We start from the raw sequence: 25,723 nt of genomic DNA on the forward strand, positions 1-25,723 counted from the left end.
AGTAATTTTAGTTTTTCCTAGTTCATTCCTACCGCTTCTCGTAAATAAAAAGCAATGTGCTTTGAAGCTCGGTATCATGGAAACTGATAAGAAAGTTTACATAGAAACTTAACATAGCTTTATAATATTTTATCAGTAATTCTTTTATCTATGTGCATAGTGATAAATCTTCTTAAGTTAAATATGAATGTGTACTTTCGATATAAATTTTAAGTAAGAAACGATCAAGAGAAAATAAAAACACATAAAGCGAAGTTATTTTTCGTGTATTGAAATAACAAAATGTTACATTAAAATTAACCGAATATATTTCTATAATCAGACACTAACAGATATTTGTTGAAAGTGACATCATGTTATGCCTTTACGTGCTACTTCAAATCGAAGATAGCTAGTTACTGTAGTTATTGCATTTTTCAAAAGCATAGGTTCTTCATCATAAATTATCCAATGACATAAACTATACTTGGATTACAGGACGCCAACAGCACTAAGCTCGGTAAGTTGTCATTCTTTGTGCTGCAAATAGCTCTGAGTGAATCCACTTAAAGATTGATTTCATAGTAAAAGATCGGTGACAAAATTTATTTCTTTAAAATTTTGTACGTAAAGTTGTGCTATATTTGGAGAGTAGATAATAAGCATTCAATTTTAGACGTTCAAATTAGGTTTGCGTTTTTTTTTTTTTTTTTTTTTTTACTGTAACGAAATTTGGTTTATTAGCTAGAGTATATACATTATTTATTAAAACATTTCTTTAGTTGAAATATGCAGAATGTCTGATTCTAGTGGTATTTTACTTAAACAAAATTATTGTTCATTACGTTTTAATGGCGAAATAATTATTAAAAAATAAACTTAACTTTTAATTAGGTAGCTTTTGAGCTTGTGCAATTCATAAAGTAGTTATTTGTAGGAGACCCTATTTAGCTTAGTGTTTAAGCAAAATACAAAAGAAGTACACAATTAGGTTCGCCAAACGATCTTCGGCCGGATATCTTTATATTGAAACTGAGACATCTTCCGTTGACCACAGCTCTCCTAATAAACCATAAAAGGCACGTACGTAGTGTTTTGGTGACACACTGTGGCATTATTTAAAGCTTTTTAAAAATGTGGATATTTTATTGGTCATTCCTAGAGGAAATATGTGAATATGTGAATGAGTAGGTATACTAGTCCTCTTGCCTAGCAAAACTAGGTGTAGGCTATTATATTCGTAAGGTATTGATAGTTTGGCCCTACAGATTTTAAAACTCTCTCTCTGTGTGTGATCAACAGAAGATATCCATATACTGTATATGCGATCAACAGAAGATATCTAAACTTCAATACAAAGTGAGTCGGTTTAGGACTGTTTGGTCGCCCCGGATTGTTTTCATTTCTTTTCCAGTTTGCTTAAACAGTAAGCTAAGTATGATCTCCTAGATATAAAGTTGTCTCAACTACTTTGTGAATTTCACAAGTTGCAAACCACATAACACAAAAGAGGGCTCATTTTTTTAAATAATTATTGGCTTCAAACTATGATTAGCAGTTTGTTCCAGGGAAATATTATTGCAATGGAACAACATGTACTATTGAATGTTTTAATACGTAACATATATAGTTTAGTTATATATATGGTTGCTAATAAGCCACATTTCGCTGGATTAAAATAAAATTGTAAGTCAGAAGCTAGTCAAACGTTAACCCTTTCGTACCTAGGTGGCCAAAGTGGCACACACGAGTGTGTCATCAATTTAATCCGCTCCTGTGCGGACACTAATTAACATATCAGGACAATTCTTTCTTGGCCAAATATGGTTGGACCATAGTTTACCATATTAGTTTCTTCTTCTTCTGGGTGTTGAATTTCGCTCAAATTTCAGCCCAAATTCAAAAATTTGAGAATTTTCCTTGTAGCTTCCTTCGTTGTAGCGAGATCTCCTTAAGACTTGTCAGGTAGATATCTCGGATGGCTACCTAATTATTAACATAAATTGAACCAGAACGCACACAGTGTTGCCACCTAGGGAAATTAAAACTTCCCTAAATTTGGGCAAAAATATGGAATTTTTGTTTATAATTCCATACCTATACTTCCGAGCACAAATCAACTTACTCAGTTGAACATTGGTCCCTAATGAACAAAAGCGGGTACAGATCGTTACAATGAGGTAATTAGGGGGCGCACTAAAAATTCGTATTTAGGTTTTAACCCTTGATTTTCCTAGTTTTTTCATTACTATGCTGTTGGTTTTCCCTACCGTAATCTATTTTTTGTAATTAGAAGCTATGTTTCTTAAATATTTCCACGATTTTTGTAGGATATATTAGTGGAGTATCCGTGTTTATTTAAAGATAGTTTGCGTCTGTCTGGTAGCAGTGTTGCCAGCTGTAGAAAATTCCAGATTTTAGGAGAAATTTTTGAAAAAAAAATCCTTTTTGTCTGTATGATTTCCCTCTTGTTGTCCAAATTCAAATAAACGTACCACTGTCTGAAAGCATCCTTAGCTGTCGTTAGGTTACGCAACGCACCATAAAAAGTTTCAGTAGGATAATTAGGGAAAGTATAGTTGAGGTTTATAATAAACCGTGTTTTGTAAATGGTAAGAAAATGGTGAAATTTTGACATAGAATGAGAGATATTTTTTTAAACAATTTCATGCTTTCTTTGCTAGATATCGCCATGATACTTGTAGGGTATATTAGTGGGGTACGAAGATTAATTTCCAGATAGTTTTCGCCTCCCTAGTGCTAGTGTTTCTAGCCAAAAAAATAATTCCCGATTTTCTTTTAAAAATTCGGAATATTTCCCCTTTCCCCTTTATAATTTCCCTCTTGCTGACTACATTGGAACAAACGTATCACTTTCTGAAAGCCTTTTCTTTGGCCTACAGAACGCACCATAAATAGTTTCCATATATTAATTAGGAAAGTTGTAGCCTCGGCATGTCTGTTGATTTTTGCTTCTGAGGTGTAAAAAGTGTCAAAATTTCGTGTGTATGATGACAAAGATTTTTCTTTCTCTCTTTTAATGGCAGACAGCAACTTCAGGTTTTCACTGTATCTTGTCAACGCACCAAATATTTTTTAGGTGAGTTAGACCCATCTGGGAACAGTGGTGGTAGCTACAAAAGATCTTTAATTTCGGTTAGCGATCTTTTTGTAAGTTTTCACTCCTACATTTACGTCAATAATTTCCCTTCCATTGGCAAAACTGCAATGTAACTTACACCACAAAATAGCCGCATCCCTCTTCTAAGAAAATAAGGCCTTAATCATATCCATCCGGTAAATAGGTTTTGAGCAATGTCAAAACTGAAAATCTAGGAAAACGCCAAAAATAACCTCTGTCCGAAATAGTTAATGATCAAATTTTAAGTACCTGTTGCTACATAAATAGCAATAGTTTTGTGACAATTTGAAACATTTTCCTGTCCCTTTTGATATATTTCAGGTTGAACTGAGCCGAATTTCGAAAAACCGCAATGTTTGAAGACGCATAAACACGAAAGAACGACGCCCTTAAGTATTAAAATCTCTTAGAGACTAGTATTTCATTCACAAAATGTATATCTAGAAAAAAAATAACGATGTTAAATTTTCTTTTTAATTTTTAATTGGAAAAACCACAATTTGTGTTTCTAAACTTTAACTTCCAATAAGCTTTTAAAATTATTTGTATGGACAATGTGTTGATAATTTTTCGGAAACTTAATTTTTATACTTATACATATAACTTTGAGAATAGACGGACCGTTTCGGCAGTAGATATTTTTTTAACTAAATTTCGACTTTGTACAAATCAGTTAATATTTTTCCGAAAATTTTTGTTATTCTCTTACATATACATAGAGAAGCCGACTTTCATATCAATTTAAATGAAAGAAGGGTCCTAGTAGAAGAATATAAAAGAATAATTTTCTAAAGTTTCCACTTGACACGAGAGATAAATTGTATGTAACTTTATATGAAGAAAAATGACATGATATTTTTCCGAAAATTATTGTTTTCCCCTATGTACATTTAGAGGAGAGATAGCCCACTTTTATATCAGGGCTGATATGTTTAAAACAAAATGTTACCAAATAAAACAAACATGTTTTAAACGAGGGCTGTTGTTTTATTCAGTTTGTTTTAAACGATTTAAACAAATTGTTTTAAACGTGTTTTTCTTTTCGATGGTGATTGGACATGTTTAAAGCAACTAAAATATCAGATTGAAGAAGCTAATTTAATTTTGTAACAAACAACCCATCCTTCGCAGGATTTGTGCATGAAGTAAATTACAAGCAGAGTTATACTCTTATTATAACAGCAATTACGGTACTAAATGAAATTCTGTACACCAATGTGCGTATAACTAAACCAACAGAAATTCAAGTGAAGTATTTGAACATTTCTTAGTTTCCAAGAATAACAGGTTAAACACACTATACTCTATTCTAAGATCCAAATTCACAAATTCAAAACTTGAGTATCTTTTGGTCACTATCATTTCCATAATAATGAACAGTTCTCACATCATACGCTAGAAGAAATACTCTGACAAATAAAATACAACTCATAGAAAAGAGCAGTGACTAGCCTACATGGAGCAAATGACATTTTTAACTAAACAGTTTCCAAGATACATCTCTATCTGCAACATGGGTAGCTAATAATGATAAGTGTCAACGGTATAACAACACAATTAACCTTTAGACGCCCGCCAGGGATTTTAACAAAATGGTAGACTCTCACGTTCGGGGCTCTGGTGACCCTCCTAATTATCACAGAGTCATCATTTATACACAGTTGGAAAGCTTATAGACAACAGATACCAACGAGGTAACATTCGTGAAATTCCCGCCGTATTTGTAGAAACGAACAGACATAAAATTCATAAAAAAATATGAAAATATTGACTTTGCGGGGCCCTGGCAACTCTTGCCTAGCAATTAGCGTTGACAAAATGATGCTAATGTGTAGACCACATATTTGTGACAATAATATAAGAAATGGTAGCCATTGCTGGCATTGCGTAATGAATTCGTTTTATGTAGGAAGTATTAAAAAATGTTCAGAAAAACATTTATTGAATTAGACATCCTCTCCCCTCCCCACGACAGTACCATGTCCATATGCAAATCATTTCTGCTGCACACATTATGTATACAAACAAGAATTACACTTCTAGACCACTTCAGTAAAATATATCTTGCCTTATATGAAACCGTTCTGAAACTAAATGTAAATTAGCCAAATTTGACCCCTCTTCCTCTATAAACACAAGTACATATACAGATTACTATCATGCAGGGGACTGCTTCATTGGTTCACATACTAATTTTTGTGGATGTACCTCAAAGGGGGAGGAATGGCCTGCAAAATCTGAAGAAAAAATTGATGAAATATTTAAAAAAAACAACAATTTCAGCCTCCCTCTCTCGGCCGTACATAAATACCCCCTACGTACTTTAAATGCAGGGATGTGCACGAGCGAGTTTGAGCAAGTTTTCATTGAAACTCGACTCGACTCGAACCGACAGCATTGAGCTTGACTCGAGAACTCGGTTCGAAAAATTTCCTCCAACTCGACTCGAGTTTCGAGTCGAGTCAAGCCAAATCGAGCCAAATGCTGTGTGTAGTTTCAAGTACTTTCTTCAAGTATCCTACATAGACAATATAATTATTATCAATGATACTTACTATTACTATAACTTATTATTATTATTATTATTATTATACAACAACACCAGCGTGTATAAACATGAATGATAGGAGGTTTGTATCTGAATATTAAAAACTAGTTGACTGCTGACCTCAGAAAAGGTAAACTCAAGGAGGCAAGGCATATCGTTCACGAGGTCTTGGGTTTCAGTTCCTGAGGAGCAAGCATCCAGGCACGAACCAAAAATCGTTCAAAGTTAGATTGCGTCGGCCAAACATGTTGAAACCTGCTCGGCTTGGGTTCCCAACTGCTCTAGCGGCACGGCTCACAGCTCATTTACTATCGAACCGAGCCAACAGCTCACCCAACCGGGCCGGCTCGAGCAGATGTCTCACCTGAGCCGAGTCGGTGCTTCATCTGAACCGAGTCGGCTCGAGCTGCTCCTCAGTTGAACCGAACTGAGCCCAGTTATCATCACTATCTGGGTTGGGCTTCTGCTTCTGCTTAAAAGTTAGATCGTGCAAATGTTAGCCTTGGTGGTAAGGACTACAGTATATACCGGTGTTTACATTGGTGCTCACATTTGAGGCTGTCTCGTTATAAAAATCCAAAGTCATCTTGTTAATCGAGACGAGATGGGATGCGAGCAGTGTCCCATTTTCTGAGCAACACTAAAAATGTTCCATATTGCTGCTTACATTTCTTAGGACTTTTGCTTTCCAGTCTAAGCAGGTCATGACTTCAAAACGAGTTAAAACGAGCTAAGCGAGCGAGCCGTTTATCAAACTCGGCTCGACTCTAAACTAGACCTCAAAACAGTGACTTGGCTCGAAACTCGACTCGAGAAAATTATCTTTGACTCGACTTGAATTTGCTTCGAATTTCGAGTCGAGTCAAGTTTTAGCTCGACTCGTGTCCATCCCTAATAAAATGCATAAAAGCGGAAGCCTTCATTCCTCAGAAATATTTTGGTAGCAAATCATCTTTCTAGCTTAATTAGGGGCTGAGCTATTGATGTTTATTGTAAAAATAAATGTAATTTTACGTCATAAAATTGAAACTACAAAAATTGGCTAACTTTGCCCTTCCCTGCTCCCCCATATAAACAAGAAGTACAAATACACGATATTACCATCTAGTGGCCTACTTCATTGCTTCAGGTTCCAATTTTTATGAATCTATCCCCCAAGAGGGGGAATGGCTCCCAAAAAACCGTTTAAAAAGAAACAAAAGAACACGATATTTACCCTCCTCCCACCGCCACGTGGTACCCTCATACAGATAAAATGCCCACCAGGGGAAAGCTGTATCCTTCAGGAATAAATTGGTTTCAAAGAAATCTTCCAGCCTTAATTAGAGACTGAGCCATTGAGGTTTAAAGCCCTGATACAGCAGTTGCGTCAATGGGCGTTTAAAGATTAAGAATGCAGAAGACAAAGAAACTACATATTCAGTGAACAGACCTCGTGAAAATTCCCGATTTCTTTCTCCGGCATTGAACATTTGGACGGATCGAGATTAGGGAAATTCCCGAAATTTGATCTAACGGTTGAATATAGATGGCAAGCAATACCTGTGAGCGTGTAGAAATAGAATAGCCCCCGCCAAGTGAACTTTGTGGTTGAGAAACCGTGTGCATGGGTTTCCTCGCGGTTCTCCAATTTCCTTCCACTTTCTTCATTCCACCATTTTCATTCATTACTCATCATCACCGTCTCCTTTAGCCTAACCAGCATAACCATGAGACGTAAAAAAACAAAGATTTTTAGCTTTTAGTTTTAAACAAAATAAAAATTTTAAACGTTTTTTTTTGGGGGGTTCAAAACAAAGTAGTTTGTTTTAAACGTTCTTAACGTTTTAAACATAAAGAACGTTTTAAACATTAAAAAACGTTTTTTTTAAAACAACCATGTTTTATATTCACCTTGAAAAGAAAAGGCATCTCCTAGAAGAACGGTTCCGACCTCGGTGGATGCGCCGTTCAGATGGAGCGTCTACAGACAATGCTTTTGTACGTTAGTTACAGAGTGGATAATGAACACTTTTTAAACACTTCAGGAACACTTTACAAGCATCAATGTTTGTTGCTATCGTATTAATTAAGTTACATTTGAAGAACCATCTGATAAGGTAGTGCCAAATACTTTGCGTTATTTTCTATTAAATAGAGGTTAGTGTAAGAGACTCCTACGTGGATGGTCCTAGCTTCGAACTCACACCGCTCATGTTGCTTTTTTCTTTTAGTTACGTTCATAATGTACACTTCTCGAAAATATAATTGCATGCCCGAATTTTTCTAAGTCCCTTAAAAAGCTAAGTTTGGCAACAACGCATTCTCAGTCAGAGGAGGGGAAGCAATTAAAAAAAAGACGACCTATGAACACAGCTCAGTTTCCTGTTTGAAATTCTCAGCTCTTCTTTTGTTACTTCTGATAACGATACTTCTAGTACAAAACAGTACTTTAGCATTAATGCAGCAAACTTTTTTTTTTTTTTTAAAAAAAAAAGGAAACACACACAATTATCAACGAAAAACAAAGATGGTCATAAAAAGAAGGGTAGTCAAGGAGTTCGTTATCTATTAATGCAACTCAAGGAGCGTTCTGTAGTTGTTCTGATAATCATGCGTGTTAAGTAGTCTACTTTTGTGCTGATGCAATACTTCTTAAGCTGGTTCGAATCCCACTCGATGCATTTATTTTTTCTATTTCGTAATTTTTCAGTCATTCTTGCCGTACATTTTTATAGTATAAGTATTACACGGTGGTGATGGACAACTTTCTAATTTATCCAAAAATAAGTGTAGAGCCGTAGAATCTTTCCTATATATTCCAATGTGAGTCCCCCTTAGTGCAAATAACTTCTTGCCTCGATCCATAAAATTTTCGACTTGAGTTCATGTGGTTCGGGGTCTTCGTTAATCTGTACGTTCACTTCTAATATAGCCTCGCTGCTGAAAGGGGCGCTAAACTCAAAATCAAACATATTACTATTATTATTATTATACGTATCTTTGGCATGGAAGACCCGGGTTCGATTGTTCGTGGGTGCTCATGTGTTTTCGGACCTACGTTAAGCTATACGTTTATTTCTTATATAGCCTCACTACTGAAAAGGGCCCTAAACTCAAAATCTATTATTATTATTATTATTATTATTATTATTATTATTATTATTATTATTATTATTATTATTATTATTATTATTATTATTATTATTATTATTATAAGTAGGAAATAGAGAAAAGCTTTTAGGGTATTAAACTTGGGGAGATATTTTATTTCTTCCCAGTATGGACTTTATTGTTGTCTTGGTGTATCAGAACCGTTTCGGATAGGTTTCCGTGACGATCTCGCATTTTTTGTTTACTTCAAAGTCTTAATAACTCTTAATAGTATCACAGCTTGCTTGAGTCAATTGCATCGCACAAGAAAGCACTTCGTTACATAATACCTTTGCCTTCACCTTTCTCCGAACATTCTTACTTACTAGGGAAGATTCGATGTCGGGACCAAGTACCTGGGGAAAACCTATATATCGTCTGAAAGTTCTTGCAATGAGAAGTACAAAACCGTTTTGAAATTATGGGCAAACCCACAATTTGACCCTATAAGGGGCCGGTTTGTTGGTGTTTGTGACCCTGTGTGTGGCATATTCGACAGAATAAAAATGAATGTTACGCATAAACGCCTGAGGCTATCATGTTCCTTTTTGGCCCATTGCTAGAATGTGACTCGACCAAAGATATGATAATATCACTTTGCATCCAGACATGCCCGTTTGGTCAGTGTTGCCAACGAACTATAAATGCAATGTATAAGATGGTTTCTGTAGCACTGGATGTATATACATGAAACGTAGGATAAACATCATTCATCATTAGAGAAAATATATTGTGGACATATTCCTCTTCCAAGTACAACAGTTTGTCAATGTTGCCAATCAACTGTAGAATGAGAAGTTGTAAAGTAGGTTCCGTCCGATGAGTCATTTATACACCAAGCTTGGCAGAAACATCACAGTAGCACTATAGCAAAAAGACGTTGAGTGTTACCGTCTCCAACCATTCTAGCTTGTCAGTGTTATATACATCCAGTGGTACAGAAACCATCTACAACATTGTATTTTTCGTTAGTTGGCAACATTGACTAAATGGGTATGTCTGGGTGCAAAGCGATATTATCAAACCCTTGCTCGAGTCACGTTGTAGCAACTGAGCCAAAAACAAGAACATGATGGCTTCAGGCGCTTACGCTTAACATTCATTTTTATTCTGTCAAATATGCCATACATAAGGTCAAAAACACCAACAAACCGGCCCTTTATAGGGTCAAGTTGCGGATTTGCCCGTGATCTAAAAACGATTTCGTACTTCTCATAGCAAGAGCTTTCAGACGATATATAGGATTTTCCCAGGTACTTGGTCCTGACATGGAATCATCCCTAGTTAGTATTTTACGAGAGGAGATGAGGTGTTCTCTGCTCTTTTTCAAATCAGTTTTGTCTCAGGTTCAAAATAGTGGATGTAAGTCATACCTTGAATTATGAGATTTTTTTAAAAAAAAACCTGGTTGTATCCTCTTTTTAAAGATAAATGATATGCTCAAAAGTGAGATCTATTCCACATTTTCCTATAGAAAAGCTTGTGCGAAGAGAAATGAAAGTGAGTTGAGGCCATAGTTGGACACTATTTAGTATCTCTTAGATCCTGCGCAGGGTGATGTTTCAACTTCGAGGGGAAACGTACATCTAGAAAACACACTGAACTCGCTGCCAACTGTGTCCAGCATTCAGCTTTGGGAATCTAACTAGTCAATATCTTCCTCATGCCCTGCCACATATTTGTATTTTAAGACTTCATCAGAGGATGTTGTAACTTCTGACGCAAAATGCTCATAATTTCTATAACACACCAGAGGTTTTGATTTTGAAAAACTGTCCTCGATAACATCAATGTTTTCTGGGTCAGTATTATTGGAGGTGCACTACAGAGAAGTTAATTAAAAAATACTTTTGACCTTTTAGAAATCTGCGACGTAAATTCTCACAGTAGCATTAGAAGTGGCAGGTTTCCTCAAGAATTGACACATATCGAGTTGGATTTTTAGGGTGATATCCTTCTAGTAGAGGTACCCAATAAAAGCTCGGTAATGCGCACCACAGAGCCGGTTAGGTTGCGATGAGTTATCCTCTCTTTTCGACTCTGCTCAGATGGACCATCCTCTCGATTCGGCTTGGTTGAAGTCTGCCACATCTCGGTAGATGTGATATATGAGTGGTCTTTCTGAGCTCGGCTCTGTAATGAACAAGCAGTGAGCCGACGAATTTAAACCAATTGCACAATTAGAGTCGGCACGTCTCATTCAGCGCATTCAAATAGACCGACTTTCGTCGCTAGAGGTTAGATCGGTTGTCGCTTTTATGGAAGTGACTTTATGTCCGGCTTAGTTAATCTTCCTGTATCTCATCTCTCCTCAAAGACATCCTTGGTTCGACTGTGAAAAGGATTGCTACAAAACAAAGTTCTTGTAAATTCAGGGGTAAATTTCCTATCCGAAAAATTTCTTATATAGCTATCTTGATAAATTAATGGATTTACGCAGTGTTGAGTAGCTTTTATCAATTCAGGTGAGTAGGGCCATGGTTTTTATTGGACATTTGAAAAACAAACACTAAGAAGAACGTTGCTTTTTATTATTGAAAATAAAACTTCACCGGTTTTGTTTACAACAGCATGTTTCACATCCATACAGCACCGCAAGATTTTCATTGGAGAAAAGATATTCAAGTGACAATTAGCTCGCTTTTTCTTTACTGTTTATCAGTGGCGGCTGGTGCTTTGAATTTTAGGTGGTGCACAATAGATGACCTCTCCTTTTTCATTATCATTATTATTATAAATAATAATAGTTTAATAATATAATAATAATAACAATAATAGCAGTGGCGTATTCACGATTTTGTTTCGGGGTGCTTTGCCTGAAAATGTGAAAATTCTGCAAGATATTTCATATACTTTACTATAGTAAGTAAGATTTCGGGGGGCGTAAGAACGGGAGCCCCCTTAAATACGCCACTGATAGTTATTATAAATAATAATAACGATTTCTTCATCGCATATTTCAAGCATGCAATGGAGAAGGTCATTTTGTATGATTCTTGACGTACTCTTGAAAATTATTGCTTTCTAAATGACTCTTGAGAGCGCTGTCAAGTTCTGCACTGAAATTAATTAATCTACGAAAAACGCCTCGATTTGAAGACGAGTCTGTTTTTCATCATGTCCTCTTGAAGCCAATTCGAAGGTGCCACGAAACGAAATGCAATTGTTGATTATATTGAGCACGTACCTGTTTTGCGTCACATTTTGATTGTGATTCTCGATAGGCCACCTATAACCAGCATTTAGTTGAGCAGCAATATTCACGTTTCCTAACACAGTGAGATCAGAACTGTCTTATGTGACCTGACGATTTTTTTTTTTTTTTTTTTTTTTTTGTCGTGCAGATGCTGGATATCCGCACCTTTTTTACTACATGCATTTTCCTCCGCCCCGAACAACAAACAAGGAAAAGAAAACAAATCATTTTTAATTTCACATTCACATAACCACTTATGCTGTTCGTACAAGTTGAGATTAAACTTCCTTGTAAATGTTCGTTTCTGACTTCTAATTACTTGCGTTATATTGAGAGTCAGAATCGGTCTTCCGATGTCTTTCACAAGTAGATTTGCCACATCCCCACAATTTTTAGTGAATTTTTATATGATGATAAGGAGAAAATATGATTGTTTTCTGATTTCTATCTCCATTATTTTGCAACAATATTAAAAGAAATTTTTCTGAAATAAATTACGTACTGACGATCGGTCAAGAGAATAGTAATAACTCTTAAAATAAACTACATACCATTCTGGCAGGGACAGCATATACATTTTTGGCGGCAGGGAGTAATAAAGAGCAGACAAAATATAAACTTTACTGTGAAATGCAAATTGACAGACAAAGCTTTTATGTAATATTTTAACCAAACTTTTGAGTTCAGTGACGCATGTAAATGCCATGACATATATTATAATGCATGATGCTAAGTAAACTGTATTTGTGACAAGAGCTTAAGTAGCGAATACGTTTCTGAAAAACTAGCTAATAGTTGTAGCGAGCTACAATTTTATCATGTAGCTGTAGAGTAGCTATTTTTGAAAAGCAACATTCCGATCACTGTTCATACTAAAATAATGTTGGCAGATGGTGAATATACTATATACTTGTCTTCTACGTGTGACTCGGGTATACTCTACGCGATCTTCCTTTCCTCGATTTCGAAAAGCGATAGAAGGAAATTTATCACCTTCCTCAGTTAGTTTTCTGTATGCTCAGAAAACTGTTAAAGTTAAGGATATAATTTAGAATACTTGGATCATAACCAAAGAAGGGGCATGAAAACCATGACCCTACTCACCTGAACCGATGAAAACTACTAAACAGTGCTTAAATCGATTAATTCTTTACGATAGCTATGCAGAAATTTTGTCGAGTTGGAAATAGTGCTGTCAAATTGCTCGGCTCGAGCCCATTAGCCACCGGCGCAGCTTGAACTCCGGCTCGGTTCAACTGAGCCAACAGCTCGAGTTGGGATGATTGGAATGAGCCATTGGCTCGGTTCTGATCGGCTCAGGTGAGCCATTGGGTAGAACCGTATCGGTTGTGATGATCTACCTGTTCGGTTCGGCTCGGCTAAGGTAGGCTCAGGTGTGCCATCGGCTCGAGTCTGCTCGGTTGGAGTGAGCCATCCGCTCGGTTCGGCTCAGTACAGGTAAGCCATTGTTTCGAGCTGGCTCAGTTGGCATGAACCATCGGCTCGAGCCGGATCGGTTGGATGAGCTGTTAGCTCAGCTCACTTCTCAGTTAGGCTGGGTGGTAACTGAGCCGGGAGCCGAGCTGTTCTACTCGTTGACAACACTACTACTTTGAACCTGAAAAATACCGATTTGAAAGCCGTAGAGAAAACACCTCATCTCCACTCCCAAAACACTCATGAGAGATTGTTTGGGATAAGATGATGACCAATGCTTCATGAAACTGAGGGCATTTTTTGTGAGATAGAATCTAGCAAATATGATACTATTGATAGCCATTAAGACGCTTAAGTAAAAAATGTGAGATCGGGTAAAAACCTATCTAAAATGGTTCTGATGCACCAAGATAACAATATACAATCCATAGGTGTAACCAGCGGAGTGACTTATATTTTATCGGGGGGGGGGGAAGGCAAGCGTATATTAGGGTCCCATAGGAAAGTTGATTTTCTAATTCTTGTTCCCCCTCTTTCGATCTTTCTCTTACTCTTTATGGACCCCGGGAGCCTGTGGGCCCTCCCACACGGGAAGGTCTGCGGTTCCATTAGTTGCGTCCCTGAGCCCATTTCATACATGACAAATTAATGAAGGAGCAATATTGACTAATCTCAAAGACATAGTGGTTCATATTATTTCTAGGGCACCTAATAGTAGACATTTCTTACTGAAATGGGCCCCAGACTCATTTTTGTTTTATTTACCTTTTGTGCGCTGTTTTGTTTATATAATGTAGTGAATCTGTTTGATGCTTGATTTATAATTTCATCTTCGTATCGTATATGGAGTGAAAAAATTTCGTCTTAATATGGGCCTCCATCGAATGGCGGGGATCTTCTCTCGAAGTGGCATTTACCCGATATCCCCCACAAGTTACGACCCTGTGTGTAACAACAAACTGGGAGGAAATAAAATGTCTCACCAAATTTAGTACCCTAAAGCTTTTTTCTATTTCCTACTTATATTAATAATAGGCCTAATAATAATAATAATAATAATAATAATAATAATAATAATAATAATAATAATATGAGCTGCGTTCTGGTATAAGGCTGATAGTGATGTTTTGGACACTAGAATTCCGGATTTATTTTGAGGTTTACAAAACTCTTTCGGATCCTTGCAAGAAGTAATTTGCACTGAGAATGAATCGCAATGGGATATATAGAAAAGTCCTGGCACCTGTACATCTTCCTATCTTTGGATAAATATGACAGTTGTGCATCACCTCCGTGTCATACATATAGTATAAAAGTGTACGGCAGAAATAAATGAAAAATTACAAAATGAAAAAAGTGAGAGCATCGAGTGGGACTCGAACCAGGTTCAAACGTACAGAAAGCAAGAACTTAGCTTCCGTGACTATCGAAACAAATATGAAGTTCCATTCCTATTTCATGAATAGAGAACGAATTTCTTAACAACCCCCTCCCTTTTTTAACGAATATTATTGTCGAAAAGCGTTTGTGCTTTACTTACAACCAAATATTTTGCATTTACCAAGTACTATGATGTTCTAAATGTATCATTACATTAAGTTATAGAAACAGAACTGAGTATTTCAAACAGCAAACTGTGAGCTGTGTTGGGAAGTCTCGTTATTTTTTCTTTTCACGTTCCCTACCATTACGTCAACTGCGATGTTGCCAAACCTACAATTTAAAAAGATGGGGCATGCAATTATATTTTGAACAAGTGTACATTCCAGAAGTCCAATTGTGAATTAAATGCAGTCGCAGCTAGATTAAGCAGAAATTATATTCAAGTATAATATATTGTCATTCTGTGAAGAATACTTAACATTGAGCGTAAATTGAGAATCGAACCCTTGACTATAGGCTCTCCGTGTATCTAAATCTTAAGTTGTTTTCTCACGGAATATTGCGAGAGATAGAGACAAATATGGATTAAAGAGAATAGAAAACTGAAAATTGAGTGATAAAGAGGTTTTACTTCCATTACTCGTTCTTATAACGAGAATAAAGGCTGTACTTGAGAAACTAATCGGGGAATCTGAAACTATTAGATAAGGTAATATGAAAAGGGACTTACATTATGATCCTTGAGGTAGTTGTAGGAAACCTCGAAGAATACGCCTCCTCTGCAGCTTATGTAACTCCTAAGGGGAATGGCAAGTCTAGAACTAAGTAGACTTGAAGTGATGTCGAGTGAATGTTGGTGGTCCTTTTATATAAAAGTGAGGAATGCATTCCGCGTGCCTTTCATATTTCCTTGTCTGCGAGTTCCACGTGTATGTCTGATATAATGAAATAAGTTTTGGGCTTATTTCAATAAAGAGGACTAGATCCTGGAAACAACCCTAACTTAATTCATTCAATTCAGACAGCTAATATTTTGTACTCAAGCTAGCTTTGAATTATTTACATAGATTTTTACATAAGTTATTATATTTACAATAAATTGGGGGTTTAAAATTTGGTATATTACATTCCCCCGCTTTAAATTGTTTCCGTGTTGAAACAAAAAAATGTATTAGTTGGAATATTCAGGAGTCCACTGTCTACATAATAGTCCAATATTAGAAATGAAATCAGCAAACATGGAAGGTGTAGTATACAAAAATAATTATTTTGCACTGTTGAAATATTTACAGGGTTGACTTAAAAGAATATACTTCACTATTTACACTGTATTATTGGAACTTAACACTGTCACTCAAAGCACGGTTTCACGAATGTTTTTGAAGGTCGTAGCTCATAATGTTAATTGGTAGAATCTTGCAGTATAACATTTTTGAATTTGGTTGTAATACAGTTTGAATATACAGCCTATATATATATATATATATATATATATATGATATTTATAGTGTTTGTGACAAATAAAAGTTGCACTTGTACACTTAAACACTTCCACAGTTGTTTCATTGTTCTGGGTGTTCCATTTTTCCAGTAATGTTTATTTATCCATGTCTTTTCTGAATGAAGGAAATGTTCACAGGGTATGATGTCGATTCCTGCCTTTTCGAGGTAGTGAATGATATAATGGATTTAATATGGAAGGTGTTCTTCATATTCTCAAAGCACAACCTCATTAAACCATAACATTCTGGTAATCAGAAAGGATTTTGGTTTCTTGAAAATTCGGTGGTATAAATAGGTCAATACGTGGTGAAATTGTTAAAAATTGAGTCAGGAAAGATAACGTTTTGATTCGAAAATGAATCTGAAATATTCCGTTGAGCCTGATAACTAATCTCACTACATGAAGTGTGAGAGTTGACAAAATTAATTTTATGTAAAGAGGTGACAGATTCTGGTACGTCCATATGACTTAACTTACTAGAATAAGTTTTGCAGTTTCGTTTGAGATAGCAATAATAATGATATTGATGGAAAGAAGTAACATAATACAGAGAATTGTTAAGGAAATAACTAGAATTAAAAATCTCTCCATGCTTTCTTGTTCTCTGAAACGAGAAAATCAAAGACTCTAATAGTTTTTAGCATCAAAAAACTCTAGAATAACAAAGCTTAAATGCGTGATAGCATGACTATGACGGCGATATGTTATTTTAATTTATTACAAATACCTGATATAATTGCTTTAGACTATAAAATAGGCTTGAATAACAGGTAATGAATAATGAAGTAATATACATTACTTGAAGTACTCTTTTATGTACATTCCATGTACTTAGGGTACTAAAGAAAACTTGAAACGGCAATGATCAGGATTGTTCTTAATGCATTAAAAAAATCAAGAGTCTATATTCAGTAGTATTAAACAATATAGCTTGAAACGTAATATGCAATGCATTGCTATCAAAATTGGATTTTTATCGTGGTAAAGCAAGGGACTGGTTTAGTTCGTACTTAAAAAATCGTAGGCAGGTCGTAGAAATAACGCATAAGAATAATAACATTGTAGAAAGCTATTTATCAAATGAATTATATATAAAACACGGAATTCCACAAGGATCTATTCTAGGGCCATTGCTCTTCCTTTTATATATTAATGATTTTGAAAAAAGCATATCTTCGGCAGATGTTACCCTTTTCGCTGACGATACCACTCTGCTAGTGAGTGGAAAAAATGAAAAATTATTGGAACAGAATGCTAGGCAAACACTAAATGAAGTATCTCTTTGGATGAAGAACAATAATCTTTTTGTTAATGTTGAAAAATCCATTGCTATAAATTTTCATAACAAGTGCAGTAAACCAATATACCCTAACCTATATCTGAACCAAAATAAAATTAACTATACAACACACTGTTCGTTTTTAGGTCTTACTACAGATCATAATCTGACATGGGAATTTCATATAGAGTCAGTTATTAATAAATTAAATAGAATATGTTATGCACTAAGGATTATTAGAAAGAAGGTAAATTTAAAATTAGCTAAAACCTTGTACCATTCGAGTTTTAATTCTATCTTGCAATATGGTATCATGTTCTGGGGAAATTCAAGTCAGAGATTTAATGTTTTCAAAATTCAGAAGAAAGCCAAAAGAATACTTTGTGATAAGAAGCCGAATTTTTCTTGTAGACATTTGTTTAAGGAGGTCAATATACTTCCTCTGGATAGTTTATATTTGTATCGTCTCTTTTTGTATTTGAAAGAACACTCATCGGCATTCGTAACAAATAAGGATGTACATAATCATAATACGCGAAATAAGAATGATTTTCATTTGTGTAATCACCGGTCAGCAATATATCAAAAAAGTGTAAGTTATGGTGGTGTTAAGTTGTATAACATGTTGCCTATTGATATAAAGTATGAAGAAAATATGAAAAGGTTCAGACAAAAGTTAAAATTATTTCTATTAGAAAATTCTTGTTATACGATTGAGGAGTACGTAAATGTCATGACAAGGTAATATTACTTTTTTTTATGTGACGCATGTTACACTTACTTGAGGACATTCCTCGGACTTGTAAGTTCATACAAAAGAAATAAATACAAATACAAATCTCTTTTCTATCATATGAGTAACATCATACCAAGAGATTTAAAGTTTGGTGTATGCTTTTTCTCTTAATCTAAGCATCATTAGATTGTGTTAAATGATTCTGTCGTTTCAAGTTACGAACTGGAAAAATTGAATTATCATGGCAAATAAATAAACTTACCAATATCATTGGAATTATAATTAGATATGTCGTATGCAAAGTTTGAAAATGTTTAAGTATAAATCATTTTAGGTCAATTTTAGATTTTGCAAATCCGTATTTAAATCAGTTAGGGTCTTAATTGAAGTTGATAAGTTTAGATGGGGCTGAGAAAGATTTAAATTTATCTCTACATTTTCATTTTCAATATTAATAGTTTTACGTTTTGATAAAACTGTGTTTTGAATAGCACAGTTTCAAATTTATCATAAGCTAGAATTGGGATAGGTTTCTGCCAAACTTTATAGGCATAGTATGTAAAATATCATGTGACGTTCTCAAAGTAATATGTCCTGGAACTAATGATGTAAAAAGTAACCCTCCTGGTGTATATTGGTGAGCAAAATTAGCATTGGTAGGAATGATTTCAATATCGCAAAATGATAAATTTCGGTTAAAGTATATATTTGTTAAACATTTAGATTTATTGTTTGTGTGAAGTCCTGAAGTTTCGCAAAAATAAAGGAACTTTTTTAATTCACACTGTTCACCGACTATATCCACAAAATGGTTATCTGTTAAATAAGATTCTTTTGCAAGGAATATTTAACAAATTTATTTGTCATTAAAATGCCTAAATTACTAATTTCAAATCGTTTACAAATTTTATCTGGTGTCACTAATGGTGTCTTCAGAATTAAGTAAAGCTTTTCGGAATCTAAATTAAAATGTATTAGTAAAACAGAAGAAACTGTATAAAGCAATCCTACATCATGAAGAAAGAGTGTGCTTTTTTAAGATTGGGTGATTTTCAATTAGAGAGAGTACCTAAATTGCATTTAAAATTCTATAAGTTACTTGATTTTGTAAAATGTCCGTTAACATATCTGCAACTTTTCTCCGTGATTCATGATAATTATACATTGTTAAAAATCGTTTCTCATTTGTTATTATTCCACAAAGAAGTTCAGAAGTTTCAGTTTGTATCTATAAGAGAGCATGTTTAACAGCAAGAACTACTCCATGAACAATTTTGACTTGGTGATTAAAAGCTTTCTTAATATTCTTTAGTTCGGAGTTCAGATAATCGTCGTGTTCTTGAAGAATGTTCAAAGAATTCTTTATATTTTGAGTTTCGAAAAAGTTATAAGTCGAGAAGCTAAAGGAAAAATTCCTAAAACCCAAGAAACAATTGATCGAGTAGAGCGGTGTTGGTGTAAACAATGAAGAGAATTGTTGGAGTATTGAAATGCAGAAGGAATAATTGTTTGTAATTCTGAATAAAATTCTCGTTCTCTCGAAATTATTTCATCAATAAAATTTGCTTCAGTAACACAAGTGTTGTTAATCAACTTCTTGTGATGAGTGTCCAGATGGGTTCTTAAGGTGGTATAAACGGTGCCAGTATTGTGAACTGCATATCCTGATTCTGAAATAGCAATTCCCAATTTTGCTAAATTAGATTGTTTATTGTTTTCAATAATCCAATCCCAAGAGATGTATTTCACTTGGAATAAAAGAGTGATTAGAAGCCAAAACACCTGAAAGGAAAAAAATGACACCTTTCAGTACATGCTCTACTACAGTGATAAGAACAATTTTTTTAATATAAATGAATAAAATCAATTTTAGGTGTAATTATACTCTAATTTTGGGGATTTCCATACTTTCACGAAAGAGAAGAAAACGATTCTTATTGTACCCTTAGGATAGGGAAAGGTAAACAATACTGAAGGCATTGGATCCTATGTTGTTATTGAAAGGAAATGACAAATCATATTTCCATGATTGTCTGTAAACATGTTTGGTAGAGTATCAGCACACGAACTCACAGATTATTATCAACATAGAAAACAATGAGTAGTCCCATCACCTTGTTAGTAATCTCCTGTTCTAATTCTAAAATGGGTTACACTAATGTGCTGACATTTTCGTCATTCTGTATTTTCATAAAATGGTTTAATTCTTCTGATGCCAAATGAATCAACTTTCCAACCATCGTGAGTGGTTTTGTATTTATTCTCATACGAATTTTCATTAAGCATGGAAAAAATTTCTCCTTGAATACTGAATTTATGTCCAAAGCAAGCGGGAATTCCTGGTTTCAGATTCACTTCTTGTATTAAAAGTTTCTGTCCAACTTCGTATTGAGGGACTGCAAACTTCCGTTCAAAGTAGGCTTATTGTGTTCTAAATCTCTTCTGTGAATTGCGATATGCTAATTGTCGCGCATTCTGAACACGTTTTACAGAGTTTCACTGTCAACGTATTGACATGGTATGTCTAATTCATGATCGAGCAGTGTTCTAGCATTGCAACCAGAAAATAAGTAGTGTAGTGAATATCTTGTTCCCTCATGGGTATGAGAATTTATTGAAAATGCTGCATTTTGTAGTTCTATATCCCACAATGTCATTTTACGATCAATATAATGTCGTAAACAATTCTGTATGATTCCATTAGCTCGTTCTGCTGCCCCCACAGTATAATGACTGGCTGTATTCGCAAAATTTAAGTGAATGCCAAATCTATCCGCAAACTCTTGCATAATTTTAGATTTGTGTGCGGCTAATCTGTCTAAAACATTCTGCCGTGGTACTCCAAATAACTATGATTTCATACAAGACTTGCACTATTGACTCAGTTGATACATCTGGAATGCTGCGTGCTATGACATATCTTGTGCAGGCGTCAACGGCTGTTAATACATGTTTGTGACGGTATGTACTTGATAAAGGCACAGGGCCAAATTCATCCAAAAAAGATTTTTTTCCATTGGATTATATGATGAAAATGTTTGCGCGTGCAATGGAATTCTGTCTGTACGTCTTTTGTTTACTTGACAGGAAATACATTGTTGACATTTCTGTTGAATAAATTACTTAAGGTTAGGCATATAAATCTTGTTAACTGCAGCTGAGTAACATTTTGAGAATGAAAAGTGTGCAACTCCTAATTTAGCATTATGTAGCTGGTCAAAGGCGTAATTTCTCAAAGAGAATGCTATGCACAAAGGTATCTGTATCCTCCTGGATATTTTGCTTTCGAAATAATTTACCATTTCTAATTTTGTAGTAAACAGACTGACATTCCAGTTTTGGGTCTTCTACTGGCTGTCCCTCCAAGGTAGCAAATATGGGAGAAAAATGGTCTTGTCTTTGTAATCTTGCCACATCTATCTCATCTGTAAACGCAATGAATGTATCTAGTTCGTCAATTTTAAAATCCTCCGAAGTAGGAGGATTATTGGTTTCCCTTGACAAACAATCCGCCATATTTTTATCACTTTTTACATGGACTGCTATATACGAAAATTCCGCCATTTGTAACTGCCAACGTGCTAGTTTTGATGGTAAATTTGGTGTATTCTTTAAATACGAGATCGCTTTATTATCCGTGAAAAAAAAACTCTCTGCCAAGCAGAAAGACTTTGAGCGCTTTATAAGCACTGAGAATAGCTAACAGTTCCAAAGAATAGATGTCCAAATTTCTCTTTGAGTCCCTTAGATTTCTGCTGTAACAGCTAATTGGGTATCATTGACTATCCTTCTCACACTGCACTAAAATCGCAGAAATCGATTTTCTTGAGGCATCTGTGAACAAAGCTAGGGTTTTTTCGGGTGGTAAGGCTTTAGAATTGGGGTTTTCATGAGTTCTGCCTTGAGTTGTTTAGAACTGGTTTCCTGTTCTTCTTTCCAGTCGAATTTGACATTTCTACGCATGAACCTCTGTAAAGGCTGCGTTATTTCCGCATAGTTCTTTATAAATTTCCTTATATGATTCATTAACCCTAAAAAGCTCTTTAAATTTTTAACCGTAGTGGGTCACTGATAAGTCTTTATAGAGTTGAGAATTTTGTCTGAAATCTTGTACCCAAATCGAGATAAATTACGTCCTAATGCAATAATTTCTTCATAGAGAAATTTTCATTTTTCAACAGATAGCTTGAGTTCCGTTTTCCTTAACCCATAAAATATTTTTTCTAAAATTTGTAGTATTTTTTCCTGTGAATTTTTGCTACATATGATGTCATCCATATAATGCATAACAAGCATAGGGAAAACATTAACAAGTGTCATTGTCATAATTCTATTGTACACTGCCGGACTGTTTAAATATCCTTGGGGAAGAGAACAATAACGAAAGCTCCCGATCTGTGGAATATTAAATGCTGTCACATCCCTAGAATCCTATGCAATGGGAATAGTGTGAAACGCATTTTTGACATTCAAACTAGAGTAGTAGATTTTTCCTCCAATTGTAGAGAAAATGCCATAGATGGGAGGTAAAGAAATGCTTTTTAGCACTGCATGCTTATTCAACAATCTTGAATCCAAACAAATTCTCAGATCTCCATTGTTTTTCTTAACAAATAACACCGGAGAATTATATGGGCTTTCTGCAGTTTGATCTAACAAAATATTGATTTGTTCTCTTATTTTTAGTCTTAAGGTCGCCGGGACTGGATACTGGGCTTTGTTAAGTGGGCTGTGAGATTTTAGTTCTATGTGGTGCACATAGTTTTTCACTTTTCCCAAAGAATTCTCTGTCAAAGCGGACATCTGCATAACGAAAAATCAAATCTAAAAGCTTCTCTTTAATTTCCGGTGTTGTGGTTTTCCCTATATCAATTTTTGACTTGTCAAATAACTTTTGTTCTTTTTTAAAATGTCTGACTCAATCTCGTCTGATGTGGAATGAAAGCAACTAAGTTCCTTTTCAGATACGACATCTTCTGCAAAACCTAGAACTTCGTTTTTGTGTAGTGTGATGCTATACACAAAAGGGTTAATAATATGAATGAAAAGTTGTTCTTTCGCTAAAACTGCTCTAGGTATCAAAATTTCTGATTTTTTGTCCAATTGCCTATTAGGTTCTAGTAAATATTCTTTTTCAGTTCTAGAATTGATTAATTTAACTTCCAAGTAAGTCTTAGTTCTAGCGGGAATGGAAATACTTTGTGTTAGTACAAACATGGGGCCTAAACATGGCTCTAACAAATTGCCGGTTTTTGGCGAGACCTCATGTTCTACATTTTCTTTCCCGTTGGAATAATTATTCTAGGTGGTTTACCAAACCTACGCAAAGTTAAAGGACTTTTCTCCATATCAATCTGAGGCTTGTGACATATAGAAAATAATTTCCATCAATAATTCTTGCGGAAAAGACACTCTGTATTATTCTAAACACATGATGAAAGTTTCTATCCCCTATCCGTAGTTTAATTAAAGCTAGTTTATTGATGACCAGGGAATTCTGCGTAATGCCTCTAATTTTGGTATCTACATTAATAATTCTTGCAGTTTTTGGAACCATATCTTCCCTAATAATAGATATTTGTAATCCACAATCTAATATTGCTTTAGCTCATTTGTTTTGTATTAACACTGGAAGTAGCGAAGTAGCCCAAGTGGTAGAGCGTTGGCTTCGCGTTCGGGAGGTCGTGGGTTCGAATCCCGCTGCCGACCATCTTGACTGAGGTTTTCCAGGGTTCCCCTCAGTCCTACCAGGCAAATGCCGGGATGGTACCTACTAAACAGGCCCTAGCCAAAAACCTTCTCAAATCCTTTCCATTGTTGTTATTGGATATCCAGTGTAAAATGGCCTCGGAGCTGTATCTGGTGATTGTTAAATAAATAAAATGAAATAAAAAATCTTGGTCATTAGTTATAATGGAGGATTTTACTACTATTCCTTTCGGTGTGCTTTTGTCCCCCCTACATTCAGGAATTTTACATGTTTAAATGGCATTTCTTTAACAAACACCTAACCTCAGAATGAAAAAATGACTACACAAGGAACTTACAGGAGTTGCTGTTTCCTGAGATGGATATGATTGGTATTTTTGAGGCTGATTTACTGGAATGTATGTTGCTTGTTGATTTTGAGGGAAGGATGTTTGTGGATAAAAGTTACAATTTCTGGAGGTTAACTTGAGAAAAGACAGATGACAGCAAATCTTATATCTTCCTCAGCCGTTAGTTAGCATTTTCATTTATATAATTTTAATTGTTGTTTTTATATATATATAAAATTTAAATTTGTAATATGTAACAATATCATATAATTACATTGTTAATATATGTTAATTGTCAATGCAATTTACAATTCTATTGATCTTTATATAAAATAAAATAACAGAAATAACAGAAAAAATGTAGTGAGTGTGACATGAAAAACATAGGGGAGACGGGAAAAAGGCTCACGGACAGATTGAAACAACATAATGATGTTCGAATGAAAAGAGAAAATAATGCTATTTACAAACATGTGAAAGAGACGGGACATAGGATAGATTGGAAAGGGGCTAGAGGTTTAGAAAGAGAAAAAAGAAAGATTATTAGGAAGTGGAAGGAAGCGAGAAGAATAAAGAAAGAACAGGAGGAGAACTTAATGAACTGGACAAGTGGTATAAATATACATCAGCAATGGGAGAAATTATTAGAAGTGATAGAAAAGAAAAATGCATAAGAATATTAGTGCAATTTGAATATTTCCAAATTTCTGTTATTTTATTTTATATAAAGATCAATAGAATTGTAAATTGCATTGACAATTACATATATTAACAATGTAATTATATGATATTGTTACATATTACAAATTTAAATTTTATATATATAAAAACAAGAATTAAAATTATATAAATGAAAATTCTAACTAACGGCTGAGGAAGATATAAGATTTGCTGTCACCTGTCTTTTCTCAATGTCTGATGAAGAAGACGTTAGGACCTTGAAACTGTAACAAAAATCGTATAATTATTAAATAATTCATTTTGTCCTGGTCAGAAAAATGTGTTTTAAGATGTTATTGTGATTATCCAGAACCATGGAGTATATTTATTGGATTTACCCTCAATTGCTCAATAGCCCACTTGCAAAACTGGACGCGACGATCGGGATCGTCCTCGGACAAATGTTGCTGCAATTGCATCTTATATGGATGCCACTTATACCTTTGGAGCACCTTGTGCACTGAACTGTGACTCACGGCACACTGCATTGCTAAACGACGTGTGCTTCGCTGCGGCGACTTCGAGAAGGAGGCCAGCACGGCTGTAGCTGTTTCTTTGTCCATGGTGTCTTTGGCCGTCCACTACGGGGTCTATCTGTTCCCGTTTCCTCGAACTTGGTCAATAACCGT

General features: G+C 35.0%; 1 protein-coding gene across 1 annotated transcript in view; it reads left to right on the forward strand.

Annotated features, from left to right (window-relative positions):
- The first annotated feature begins 284 nt into the window (after nt 1–284).
- The window catches only part of LOC145672650 (galectin-5-like), a 261,259-nt gene continuing 235,820 nt past the window's right edge, over nt 285–25,723 (forward strand). The window contains exon 1 of the mRNA XM_081741813.1: nt 285–499. The gene's annotated coding sequence lies outside the window, so the exon portion shown is untranslated. The remainder of the gene's footprint in view (nt 500–25,723) is intronic.

Source organism: Thermobia domestica, chromosome 16, assembly GCF_964235325.1.
Source record: "Thermobia domestica chromosome 16, izTheDome1.hap1.1, whole genome shotgun sequence".
NCBI lineage: Eukaryota > Metazoa > Arthropoda > Insecta > Zygentoma > Lepismatidae > Thermobia > Thermobia domestica.